The 12,801-nt window shown below is 35.5% G+C and overlaps 2 protein-coding genes, 1 long non-coding RNA gene and 1 pseudogene across 5 annotated transcripts in view; 1 reads left to right on the top strand and 3 right to left on the bottom strand.

Moving 5' to 3' along the window:
- Positions 1-9,619, bottom strand: part of LOC126724297 (E3 ubiquitin-protein ligase makorin-like) — a 132,921-nt gene extending 123,302 nt beyond the window's left edge. Inside the window, exon 1 of the mRNA XM_050428897.1 lies at positions 9,470-9,619. The gene's annotated coding sequence lies outside the window, so the exon portion shown is untranslated. The remainder of the gene's footprint in view (positions 1-9,469) is intronic.
- The window catches only part of LOC126724274 (putative disease resistance protein RGA3), an 88,178-nt gene that overhangs the window by 11,607 nt on the left and 63,770 nt on the right, over positions 1-12,801 (top strand). Inside the window, exon 1 of one of the 3 annotated variants that reach the window (XR_007654850.1) lies at positions 11,759-12,332. The exons of the other annotated variants lie outside the window; for them this stretch is intronic. The gene's annotated coding sequence lies outside the window, so the exon portion shown is untranslated. Of the gene's footprint in view, positions 1-11,758; positions 12,333-12,801 lie in introns of those variants that run through there. 3 annotated transcript variants of the gene reach the window in all.
- Positions 5,434-9,563, bottom strand: LOC126724309 (putative RING-type E3 ubiquitin transferase C3H69; annotated as a pseudogene).
- LOC126724324 (uncharacterized) overlaps positions 10,325-12,801 on the bottom strand; it is a 107,895-nt gene continuing 105,418 nt past the window's right edge. Inside the window, exon 3 of the long non-coding RNA XR_007654924.1 lies at positions 10,325-10,452. This is a non-coding gene — a long non-coding RNA (uncharacterized LOC126724324). The remainder of the gene's footprint in view (positions 10,453-12,801) is intronic.

Below are 12,801 nucleotides of genomic sequence, written 5' to 3'. Positions count from 1 at the left end.
TTTATTTTTATGAATTTGTACAATGCTTTTTTATCTTTTTTTTTTTAAAAAAAATTTCAATTTGTACTACCATATTCCTTAAAATGATCCTTGAATTTTGAGTCATTGTCTTTGTCTCCGGGATTTTGAAAATTAGTGCTCTGTTAATGAATGAGCTTAGACACTAAAACCGATGCTAGCACCATCACACCATGCCAAGTGATGAGTTATGTATTTGCAAAAACTTTTGTTTTGAAGAGAATTTGGTTTTTGTTCAATCCAGATATAGCAAGTTTTAGTTCTTAACAGAAGACATGAATTAGAATCAGTTGGTTGAAGACGTTATGGCTAGAGATATTATTAGAATGAGTTTGAATAAGCCTGAAACCCAAACTATCTTAGCTAATTATAATTATGTAATCTATTTGAGAAATAACTAATATATATATATATATATATATATCAAGAAAAATTTAGACCATTAGTGGAATTTGCTGCTTTCCCCCTTTGTTTTTGTTCTAATTTGTATATAAACTAAAAAATGCTTTTATATCTTCATTTTTGTAACTTCAATGATGCTAGCATGTTCTACAAAGAACTTACATCTTTCTTTTCTTTTTGAAATCTCAGCATTTCAAGTATCTATGTTTTTGGATTTTTATTTTATAAAATGGAAACATTCACTTTTTTTATTAGTACTAGTAAACCTAACCTAATTATGTTACTAAACCCCATGTTTGTTTGTACAAAATAAAAATGTTGCAGGTGGATAGTATTGTTAAAGAAGCTTAAAATTTTGCAAAAGGAAGACAAGGAAAAGAGGGATGCCATGGACAAAAAGAACAAGCTGACTCAGTTTTGTACCAAACTAGAAGCAACTAAAAGAGCTGGGAGACAATGTTCCTAGCTAGACAAGGAGAATGTAGAGGCTAAAGTGAATAATGATGTCAAGGATGCCATTCTGGTGGATCTACCCAAGCCATTAATGATGCAATGGTTGTCCTGAATCAAGTAATTATGTAACTGGGATAGTCAAAGTTGATGTGAGTCATGTGACTTTGAATTGGGTTGTCTGTTAGCTTTTTTCAGATTGACCTCTTTGCATGGACGGCAACTATTGTTTAGCCTTGAATTATATTAAGAGTTGAGAGAGAACTCTGTGATATAGAGTTATTTGGGTGTAATGGGGTTTGGGTTTGTGAGAGTGGTTCTACACCACCTTTGTACTCTCCATATTTGTTAGTGAAACTTTTTTCTTGTCGTCACCTGTGGATGCAGGCCAAAGGCCGAACCACGTAAATCTATAATGTTCTCTCTTGTTTGTGGTTGGCTATTTTTCTTTTGGGATTTTTTTTTCTTCAAAATATTTGTGTGTGAGATCTTTCTAAAGACATAATATTTTTATAAATAAATCTTATGCGCGAGTGCTATCCGGATAACCTTTCCCGCAATAGTCAATCTATAGCCAGTCCAGCCAACTTAGTGTTGGGTTGCTTCTGGCACTACACTTGGGTCATTTAGATTAAACGAAAAAACAACCAAATGACGATAATCTAATTAATGCAGATTTTACTGATAGCGAGTAACTCATAGAACTTCTATTCTAACCATGCACACTAGTGTAATTTCTATGTTAGTTTGTACAGCCTATGTTGCTTGTGATTTTTCAAAGTATGGTTATGGTGTGTATATTTTCAATTTGATTTAGAGAATGGTTAGTTGTTAATGGCATAAAAGTTGGCAGACGGTTTAGTCTCTTCTATGGCTAGTTTATATATATATATATATATATATATTGCTGAATAATATGAATGGATCCAATAACATTTAGGGTGTTGCCTTCAACAAAAATGATGTAGTCCAAACTCCAAACCAGCATATAATGCTCTAGAAACAACCAAGAGTGTCGCTTCGGCTTCAACCCAAAAAGGATCACTTTTTACATCGATCCTAGATTCTCAGTCCATGCATGAGTGATGTTGCCTAAATGGTTTCGGCAAATTGCAGCAAGTTATACATTGTTTCACAACAGCATCGGATTTTAAGGTCAAGAGGATTCTAACTTTCAAATATTTCACAAGGTTTGTATTTGTAATATCTGGCCTATAGTATAGCTTTCAAAACAATGTTAATTAAAGTGTAATATCTTAAAGCAGCCCCCAATTAAAGTTTTTTCATGTATAATAGATTGGGCTAATAAGATTGAATTGTGAAACTACGAATTGAGAGCATTTTGAAGGCACAAACAAGCACATTTCAAGTCTTTTGCGACTATTGCATATGCACTTGTCACCTTCTCAGTTCTAATCAACTCAGGATTTCTATGTAAGGAGGCAGCCTGTAAACCAATGGCACCTAGAGGTTTTAATTGATTATCTCACTTTCTACTTTGATTCTCATTCTTAAGATTTAAAAGGTTTTATTTCTGTCCACAGACAGTTAAAATGTTCTACATCTGGTGTTTTTGTCAAATCTTGTTAATTTTTTTTACGTGTTTTAAAAAAATCATATCACAAAGATGAAGTTTTCATTTCTAAAAAAATAGTCTTGTTTCTATTTTGATTCCCAAGATATGTATTTCGTTCAACAGACAGATGGAAAACATAACCAAAACAGATTGATGAGGGACATTATAAATTTTATGGGCAAATTAGAAATGTAGAATCCTAGCTAGATTATATTTCAAGCCAAAAAGAATATTTTTGCCGAAATTATACATTTATCAAGAGTTAAATTTCCATTCATATATTTTTCATGACTAGAATTATACAATTAAAAACGGCTAAAGTTTTAAATACATTTTGCACCGAAACGTTCATTTTAAAACTCTGGCCATTTTTGAGCTAGTAAGCAGGGAGAGGGCGAGAGAGGAAGCTAATCTTTCATGTATAACAAGTGATATAAGTGTCTGTAAACGCTATTGATTTTAGGGAGCTCTTAACCCCATTTACATCCCGCAAGATGCAATGTCCTCAAACAGCAGGAAAATTCAGATTAGAATACAAAAGACCTCAGACAATGTTGCCTAGAACATGTCATCACAGCTCCATATTGACAAGAATGGAAGCCAGAAAAAACAATTATGTAAACAGTTCCAAATATATCATTGTTGGTGAGGGAACCATACAGCTAGGTAACAGCACGGCTATTTGCACGTCCATTACTAAAAATCATTATCCCATAAATAGACAGCTGATGAGAACTCTCTCAAACATACCCATCGAATGCATGACGATTTTTATTACTTTGATAGAAGATGCACCTTGATAAATAGTATATCATGCCCAACACTCCATGTTCTGGTCCCCTCCAGCAAGAAAATCTGGAGTTTATGATAGCATTGAGAGGTTCAGAGAAAGTGACTAAAAAATATTACATTAAAAAAAAAAAAAAAAACAATTTCTTCATCTTGACTTTTTCCTGTCGTTTTTTTTAATCATAAATTAATTAAAAAGGAGTAACATGGAGAAAGCATTCCTAGGATTCACAGATTTGTAGAAGAATCTTGAAACCTGATTGGTACGGTAAATGTAAGTCCTAACAAAAGCTTATGACCTATAATAAGCTATTACTGCATATTTCATTTGGCATGAGTTGTAAGAATCACCCAAAATTTTCATGTCAATCCAAGTTAACAATATAAACTTAGAAATAAGAACCAATCATCAAGTCAAATACCAAGGTCAAACCCAAAACTTGTTACTTTTTGTGTAAGGCACTTGACATTGCACCAAAACCCAACCTCTAAATCACTTTGTTGGACCAAAAAAATACTGAAACCTAAAATTCCCAACACCCATAACAGGTAGAATCAAACATCTCACCATTGAAAGGTGAATAAATACAACTAGGAAGCAGAGGCAATGGAACCAAAATATATATTTGTAAAGCAAAGAGACATTGAAGGTCAATTCTGGGGTCCAACTGAGCAACCATCAACTTACACAAATCTTAGAAAAGCATATAAATATCTCTATTGCATCATACCTCAAAAACAACTGGAGTGCCACACTGGCATTTGAAAAGAACTCAGCAATTGAAGGGGCGCATGATTTCTCCATATCATTAGATATCCTGCAATATGAATACAGGTTCAAGCAATTAAGAGATTTTTTGCAATTGATGAAACTGGTGCAACTGATAACCAGTTTTTTGGCAAAACCACAGTGCTAAGGTGGTATTATAAGTTTATAACCATCAAGACAATCCTTTAGATTCAGTGAGTACGAGAGCATGCCATCATTGAAAACTTTCCTGATGGCCAACAAAGCCATTATTTGTCAAAGACTGATATTTTTTGCTCAATATACCTAGCATGTCAATGACTGCTAATGCATTCCAAGTAGAGGTCAGGTAAAACCCTTGCACCACGGGTACACAGTATACAAATTTACTTTTATTTATTAGTTTGAGCTCTTGTTGGAATAAAAAATTTCCTAAAATTAAGGAACATCAAAAAATTAATCCACATGTCAAGTCCTAATGTACAAATACTTGTACAGAAAGCAGAATCCAAGTCATAACTTCATACTTACTCTAGACTATAAAACAGCATCTGTTCACCTTATACGCATGTTACCAAGGAACTCTGACAGCCTGGCAATAACCAAAACTCAGTGAGCATGGGAGTATGAAATTATTTCAGGGAAAAAAAAATGGACCGAGTAGAATAACAACAAAAGGTACAGACAAAACCTAATATTTTTAGCTATCACAGTTTCTCCATCTTCAGACCCAAGATGACGTAGAACTACCTCCTCTAGACGGCCATCTCGATATGCATGCTGCAATAAGAGAACATCCACGCAGAAAAACCTAATGAGGCTCTGAACTTATTACAATGCATGCAACCCCCATAACCAAAATAGGGGAAATAAAAAGCAGATGCATATACTTTCAAGCTGAGAAGGCTCATAAACCTGTATAGAGAAAAATGATGCAGCACAGAAAATGAGTACATTTGTAACATGACATACAAGTCACAAAGATGAGCCTTCTGTAACAACCCGAATTTGCAAACAAACCACTTCATAAAGCAAGTCCACAGAACCCTTTACTGAAAGTTTTTAAAAAGAAGCTCAACAAGCTTAGTATCCACTCTTCCACTCATGGGAAAGAAATATAACAAATATAACATTATACACCACAGTGGTAATCACTTCACCGGCCATGTTTGTCAAATGTCTTAAAATATCAAACTGTAAGGAGCATAAACTCACTAAAAAGAGAAAATGTGTAAAAGGAAGACCTTCAAACAGGAAATTGAAGTGTACATGTCAAACTACAAGAAAGTTCTTTGCTTACAAAGTATCCAAGGAAACTAAGCACCATTAATAACAAACATAAAATTATTATGTGCTCCAGCAATCAAATATCTACCAAAGAACCTACACTTCCAGGCTTATTGACATCAACATTGGATAATGCCAGTAATCATCCCAAGCAGAAACAATCTAACCCCAGCAGGGAAACCAAGATATCAATTATAAATAATAGTATCTTGTCATAATATAGAGTTCAAAAACTACAAGCAAGTCTTTCTGCTGATGCAAAGAGTAGTAGGCTGACAAAATGCCAACATGGCAATGTTTAGAAAATCCCCACAGACAATCAACATGATTACAACTGGCTATATCTAGTAGCTCATGGGCTATAAAAATCTTCTTCATCACTTGATGAGTCAGATGTATCCAGAATCAGATCCCTTAATAAAAGAGCCATCTCCAAGGATGTTAATTCTTCCATGGGGTCGAGAGCTGTCTCGGAGGCTGTTAATTCTTCTATGGAGTTGAACATATCAAACAGGTCATCCACAAAACCAGATCTTCGTGGAGGGGGCCTTCGTGGAGGGGGCCTGTGATGTCTCCAAGTGTATGAGCCTGGCTTGACCTTATGCTGGAACACAACAAACATTCTACCCATTAAAGGAGTCATAAAGCTAACCCTCTCCTAGATGGAAGTAAATTACAAACAAAAGGTGTATAATTCTTGGAACAGCATTGACTAGAATCCATTCTGACAGCAACTCTAGGAACATCAATAATACAACTGCCACAAAAAAGAAGAAGAAATAGACCGTTTGTGCCCCACCTATACTTATCGATAAAGCCAGAAAATAAACCACAGAGACTCAGAAAAACAAGCACAAAAGAGAGAGAGTGAGAGAACAAAATTGTCACATTGTTTTAGAAAATGTTAATTTGCTATGCTCGCCTTTGGTGAGGTAAGAAATTTGTAATTTTGTAGATGATTATATCAGTTCCTGGCATAGAATAAAGATATGGGACACTTGAAATGCACAATGTAGCAACCAACTGTCTCTTATGCGGATTGGTACCTCCCAAGCACATACATGCTTGGCGTACAGGGAAGGGAGGGGTTCAGGTAGTAGCATTAGGATTTCTAACCAATTAAAAAAAAATATATATATATATATATACTAATAATAATAAACCGAAGCAAGAAAGGAGCATGTTCAATAGGGAAACTTGGGAGGCCTTAGTGAAAAGCAAACAGGAAAGTACCACTAGTACCATAACATCCTTAGTGACATAGGGTTACACTGGTGCTTCGGGTATAATCTGGCAAGAAGGGGATATGAAATGCAAATGTCTGAATTACAGGCAAAAAACGTCCTGAGGTGCTGGCAGTTGCAGGTTATTGGTTACTCGGTGCTAATAAGAACAAGAGTAAGATGTAAGTTGTGAAGATGAGGGGTGGTATTCCAATCTGGGTGGTCACGGTGTTGGTAGAGATGGTATCGACATAGTCAAGTGAAAGGGTATATTCTCTTTTCTAGGTATTATTTTATTCATGTTGTTAAAAGTATGTGGTTAAATGATAAAATTTACCATATCCCAAAAGCTTAAGCTTAAGCTTAAGCTTTTGGGGCAATCAGTAATTTAACACATGTTCTTTTTTTCTTTCCACACTATAAATAAATTTACAAAGCAAGGACATGAGCTTATAACTTATAAGCTTATTTGTGTACACTAATTAGTAATTTATGATTAGAATGCTACATATAGATACATAATAATACCCTACTCCCTGTTTAGGTTGCATATATGTAGACACAGGTTTAAACAAAATAGATACACCATGTAGCAAACCATTAAAATCCCAGGTGCTAAACAAAATAGCAATCAATGTAAAATATAATTTCAAAATTATAAATAATACATAACTAAATCTCCTATGGTTCATCCAAAGCAGGTTTCTTCTGTAACTTCAAAAAGAAAAAAAAGTTAATAAATTATCCCCTGGTCTTCCAGTTACCACTAAGCAAGCCCAGTTAATCACAACAGGCTTTGTTTTGCCGTTGAGATGCAACCCAAAACAATAATAACACTAAAGACAACAGCATCAACAACAATAATACATCAAATCATCATTAAAGGTTATGATGTAGTACTGTTTTCCAAAGCCAGATTGATCCAATAAAAAATACTTATCTCAATAATCTAGGATGCATACTAATATACCAAAAAGGAGGACCATTCTGATATGTGAAACAAAAAGGTGAACGCCGTAGGCCATGTTCACTGGAATGTGGAATGATGTGAGAAGGATTGTATATAATTGTATAGATGATTTCCTTAGAAGTAAGAAAGTTGTATGATTTTGATATCAGTCATTATGTTTCTTTAGAAAAAGGAAGAGAAGGGAAGAAATGATATGAAATTTTCAGATTTCCAAACTTGTATATCTGAACTAAAGCATAACTTATCTTATATTCTTGCGTAAAACACCATTGTGTTCAATTAAGCAACGGTGAATGCATTCAACTACTCAAAAGATAATTAAAAGAAAACCAAAAAGAAAAAACAAGTTATCAACCAACAAAATGCAAAATACAACAATTATAGAAAACCACCACATCTTCACAGCAAAATCCCAGAAGATCAAGAATCAATGAGACATAAATCTTTACTAACACAGAATAATAAATTTCCAGGTAGTAAAGGATGCTTACAATAACCATTACACTAAAGAGAATCAAATTTGATTATATGTATAGCATTCAAGTAAAACCATTGCACTTAAGATTAGTTAAACCAGAAACCTTTGAAAAATGAAAATCGCAATAACTATTTATCTTATTAACATTCACGTTACCTTATAAAAGCAACTACTCCCAAATGGGCAGTTTCCATTCCCAAAATCAAAGTGCTTGCAATCAATGGACCTGCAAGAAAGACAATAACAAATTACAAAACTGAGAACAACAATATGCGTTCACAATACTTCAATTGTTAGTTATCTAAATTGTTAATCAGTTTCTTGAATTTACTACCAACACTTCCAGGAAAATTGACTAAACAGTATCTGAAAGCCGCAAGTTCTCAAAAACTTTCTGATAGAATTTTCTCAACTAAACAAGAGAGTAGTAGTAGATGACTCCGTGTTACTAGAATGTTAGTGAATTACAACTCTAGTAGAAGTATTTAAAGGGGGACACAAATCAAATTTGAAAATCAAAAACCAGAAACAGGATCACAAGTAACATGAAGGTCTATCATCTAGACAAGAGTTAAGAAATTACTTGAGCTTTGCCTTGTAGCTATCAACAATGTCCTGCTTCTCTTCCTTCGAAGAATACCAAATGACACTTGGAATAACAAAGTATGATAACTTACGACAAATTGGGCATGCCCTCAATGCACTATTGACATCCATCCCAGAGGTTGGAGAACTACTACGCCAATTCCTAATGCAGGATATACAGAATGGATGGTCACATTCTGACAGCAACCCAAACTTCCGTTCTGCTGCTGTGGGCTTCGAGAGAACACGTTCTAGACAAACACTGCATTCTATTTCTTGACTATGTTTTAATGCCTCCAAGTGCTTTTGCTTTTTCTCACATGATTTCAAATGCTCCTCTCTTTCCTCAGGTCTGAAAGGATGCAAGCAATGTTTTCCACATGTGGGACATAAGTCACCATGTAAATGAGGGCATTTTTCTCCTCGGGGACAATTACCGGCAGCAGCAAATGAACAGATGGGACGGTCAGATGGTCTAATACTGCTAGCTTCCCCAATATCCCAGTCATCTAGAGAATCTTGGTGCCCATACTCTTGATTCCAGGCAGGTTTAGTAGGAGGAATGAAAGGTCTACTTGAAGCAGATAGCTCCATAGGACTTCCTGGGACAGGCGTTAACACCACCTAATACAGATCTGGTACTATTACCCGGAGGAACAATATCCGAAACGAGAGATTGGCATGCATTTGTTGATGAAGATGAAGCAGAAGAATGGCCTCGAGAAGCTTTAACATGTTCGTATCTGCAATGACTACCATATGCACAGTCCTTTCTGATAATAGGTGCAAATCTGTGACCAAAAAAGCCAGCAAGAGTCAATGATAAAGAAAGAAGGAAACCTTACTAAATGAAAATTAATGGGCAGATAGATATAATGAAATGAAGCTGAGATCAAAAGATTTATGTTATGTGGAGGATCCTTCCAATCATGTGAAAACTCACAATGCTCCCCTTTCAGACACGCCCCATGAACAAAGAACTTGCAGAGAACCCTGCAGGAGCAAGAAAAATCAAAGATCATAAAAATTTCAATCATCTTTAACCCCAAAAATAAATAAATCAATTAATTTCTATAGAAACCCTACCCCACCCAATTTAGTACTGTTTTCCAAAGCCAGGTTGATCCAATAAAAAATACTTATCTCAATAATCTAGGATGCATACTAATCTAACAGAAAGGCGGACCATTCTGATATGTGAAACAAAAAGGTGAACGCCATAGGCCATGTTCACTGAAATGTGAAATGATGGGAGAGAGAAGAGAAGAGAAGAAATGATAAGAAATTTTCAGATTTCCAAACTTGTATATCTGAACAAGCCCCTAGTCTTTCATGTATGATAACACCACAGGAGAGAGAGAGAGAGAGAGAGAGAGAGAGAGAGAGAGAGAGAGAGAGAGAGAGAGTGTGTGTGTGTTTTTTTTTTTTTTTTTTTAATATAAAATATTAAAAATTATATATAGTAACATTTCGTTCCGGTCCAGACTGGTCCAATGTGGGACCTGGACCTAAAACCTATATGGTTGCGTTGGATTTTTTAAAAGCCTAAAAGGGCAACAAGCCAACAACTAAACAAAAGAACAAACAACGCCGTAATGCAAAGCATGTTTAGCATGTGGGACCTGTAAACAACGCCGTGTGCTTAAATGAAGCACGCGATTAGCACATGAGCTTTCAGTGCTGATCCTCTTCCTAATAATTAAATGATTTTATTAAACATTATCTATCTATAATTTGAATTTGGATCATCTGATGTTTTATATCATGAGAAACTATTACTTATTAAAAAAGCTCGATCTTTCTTTTAATGAGGATATTGAAACTCTCCCTAAGTCAATTACTACATTGTTGAATTTGCAAACATTAAAACTTAATGATTGTAAAGGTCTTAAAGAATTACCCAAAGACATAAGAGAATTGGTTAGCCTTAGACATCTTTATAATGATGGTTGTTATAATTTGAGTCATATGCCTTGTGGATTAGGGCAAATGACTTCACTTCAAACATTATCATTATTCATTGTGAGCACCTCCTCCCACACTGGTGGATTAGGCGAATTGAAGGAGCTAAACCTGCGAGGAACATTAGAGATCTCACATTTGGAACGGTTGGAAGAAACTAACTCAGAATCCATTGTTGTGAATTTAAGGGAGAAGCAACATCTTGAAAAATTGATATTAAAATGGGATCATCAAGATCAAGTAGATAATAATGAAGATGTGAAGTTATTAGAAGACCCCCAACCACACGAAAATCTCAAATATTTGGAAGTGTATCAGTATAAGGGTGTGAAATTTTCAAGTTGGATCTCTTCTCTCATAAATCTTGTTGATTTAAGGATAGAGAGTTGTAAGAGATGCCGATATCTGCCACCATTGTCTCATCTCTCCTCTTTAAAATCTCTAAGGCTTGACACGATGAATGATTTGGAGTACATATCCGATAATGATATGAGTAAAGAGGTGCCTGCTTCATCCACAACATTATCAACACCGTTCTTCCCAACTTTAAAGTCACTCAGAATAGAGGAATGTCCTAATTTGAAGGGATGGTGGGGGAGAACAGGGAGGGATTTAGTTGCAACAACATCTGCGTCAACACCAGATCATCAACAAGATCAGTCTCACAACTCACTGCCTTTATTTCCTCTTCTTTCTTCTTGGTGGATTAGTAATTGCCCTGAAATGACTTCCATGCCCCTGTTTCCCAATCTCGAAGAAAGGCTATATTTAAACAACGTCAGATTCAAGTTGAACCTCCAGAATTTGATGATTGAAGGTTTACCTAAGTTGGAGGTTTTGCCCCAATGGCTCCAAGGATCTGCAAACACTTTACAGGTGCTAGGGATTGAAGGATGTGAAAATTTGAAGGCTTTGCCGGAGTGGCTGCCATGTTTGAAATCACTTCACACACTTCGGATTGTCCAATGCCCTAAGTTGTCATCTCTCCCGGCGGGGATGGAAGCTCTCACTGCACTAAGACAATTGCAGATTGAAGGTTGTCCTGAATTGAGTAGAAAATGCATAGAAGAAGATTCGCACAAGATTGCTCAGGTACTAGAGATTGAACTCGATAGTTATGTACCAGAGAGTGAACTCGAAGAGGATAGTGGAAGTTCATCGTCATCATCAGTAGAAGAGGTAAGGGTAGATCTGTCTTCTTGTTCTTCTTTCTTGTGTTAGTAAAAGTATTGTTCTATTCTTAACGTGTGAGCTATTAATTGTCAATTGCGAGGAGTTCGATCCATTCAGAGACATGCATGATGATGGCATGGAATGGCGATGCCTCATTTGCCTCCGTCATTTATGGTTCAAAGGCATTCCGAAACTAAAGTCTCTCCCTGTGGGTCTTCAATGTATTTCCACCCTAAAATTTCTCACCATTTCAAACTGTCCCAATTTAATGACTTTACCGGAGCTCACCTCACTTGAATATCTTGGGATTGAAAGATGCGAGCCTAATCTGACATCACTTCTTGAGATTAGTTGTCTCACTTCTTTACGGTGGCTGTGGATTGATGACTTACCCAATTTGATTACTTTCCCCGAATCAATTAGGAATCCAATCTCACTTGAAAAACTTTACATTGACAACTGTCCCAATCTCACAACACTACCCGATGATGGTTTTCTCAAGTGTTTACGAAATCTGAGAATTGTGGAGTGTCCTCAGTTAGAGGAAAAATACAAAAATAAAATCGAAAAGGATTTCCCTAATTTGGAAATCGGATGGATAAGGTGTTGAGACCACAGCAGCAAACGGCTCTACATTGTCATCGTCAATGGCCACTCCCCTCTTTCATTTGGTACGCATTCTATGCTTTCAAAAGAAACTGAGCTTTTTCTTTATGCTACGTTGATTTCCATATATTTAATTAGAATCTGTCACTTTTTCGAATTCTATTCTTTAAAAATCAGAGACTTTTATTTATTTATTTTGGTATTTTGTTTAGGTTTTCTGGTAATCAAAAATCAGAGATTTTCTTGTTAAATTTTATTGATCTTTCAGCAACCAATTTTATTTACACTGCTCAGTTTTTTTTTTTTTTTTTTACTAATAAAAAATTTGTAATGTTTTTGACTCAGAATGAATCAGAATGAAAGGAGGTGTATGTATCTGGGCATATTCAGAACCATATGAAAAAGTGCAACAAGTCAACAGCAAAGGTGATTATCTTATTTTGGGTTCATTCTTTTTCCCTCACGTAAAATTTCATTCTAGATATGAATCTCATACTAAGAGGGGACCCAAGAGGGAAGATGCATAAATCCACA

Source organism: Quercus robur, chromosome 4 (assembly GCF_932294415.1).
Source record: "Quercus robur chromosome 4, dhQueRobu3.1, whole genome shotgun sequence".
NCBI lineage: Eukaryota > Viridiplantae > Streptophyta > Magnoliopsida > Fagales > Fagaceae > Quercus > Quercus robur.
Note: the sequence above shows the minus strand (reverse complement) of the source record. Positions and strands in the feature narration are given on the sequence as shown.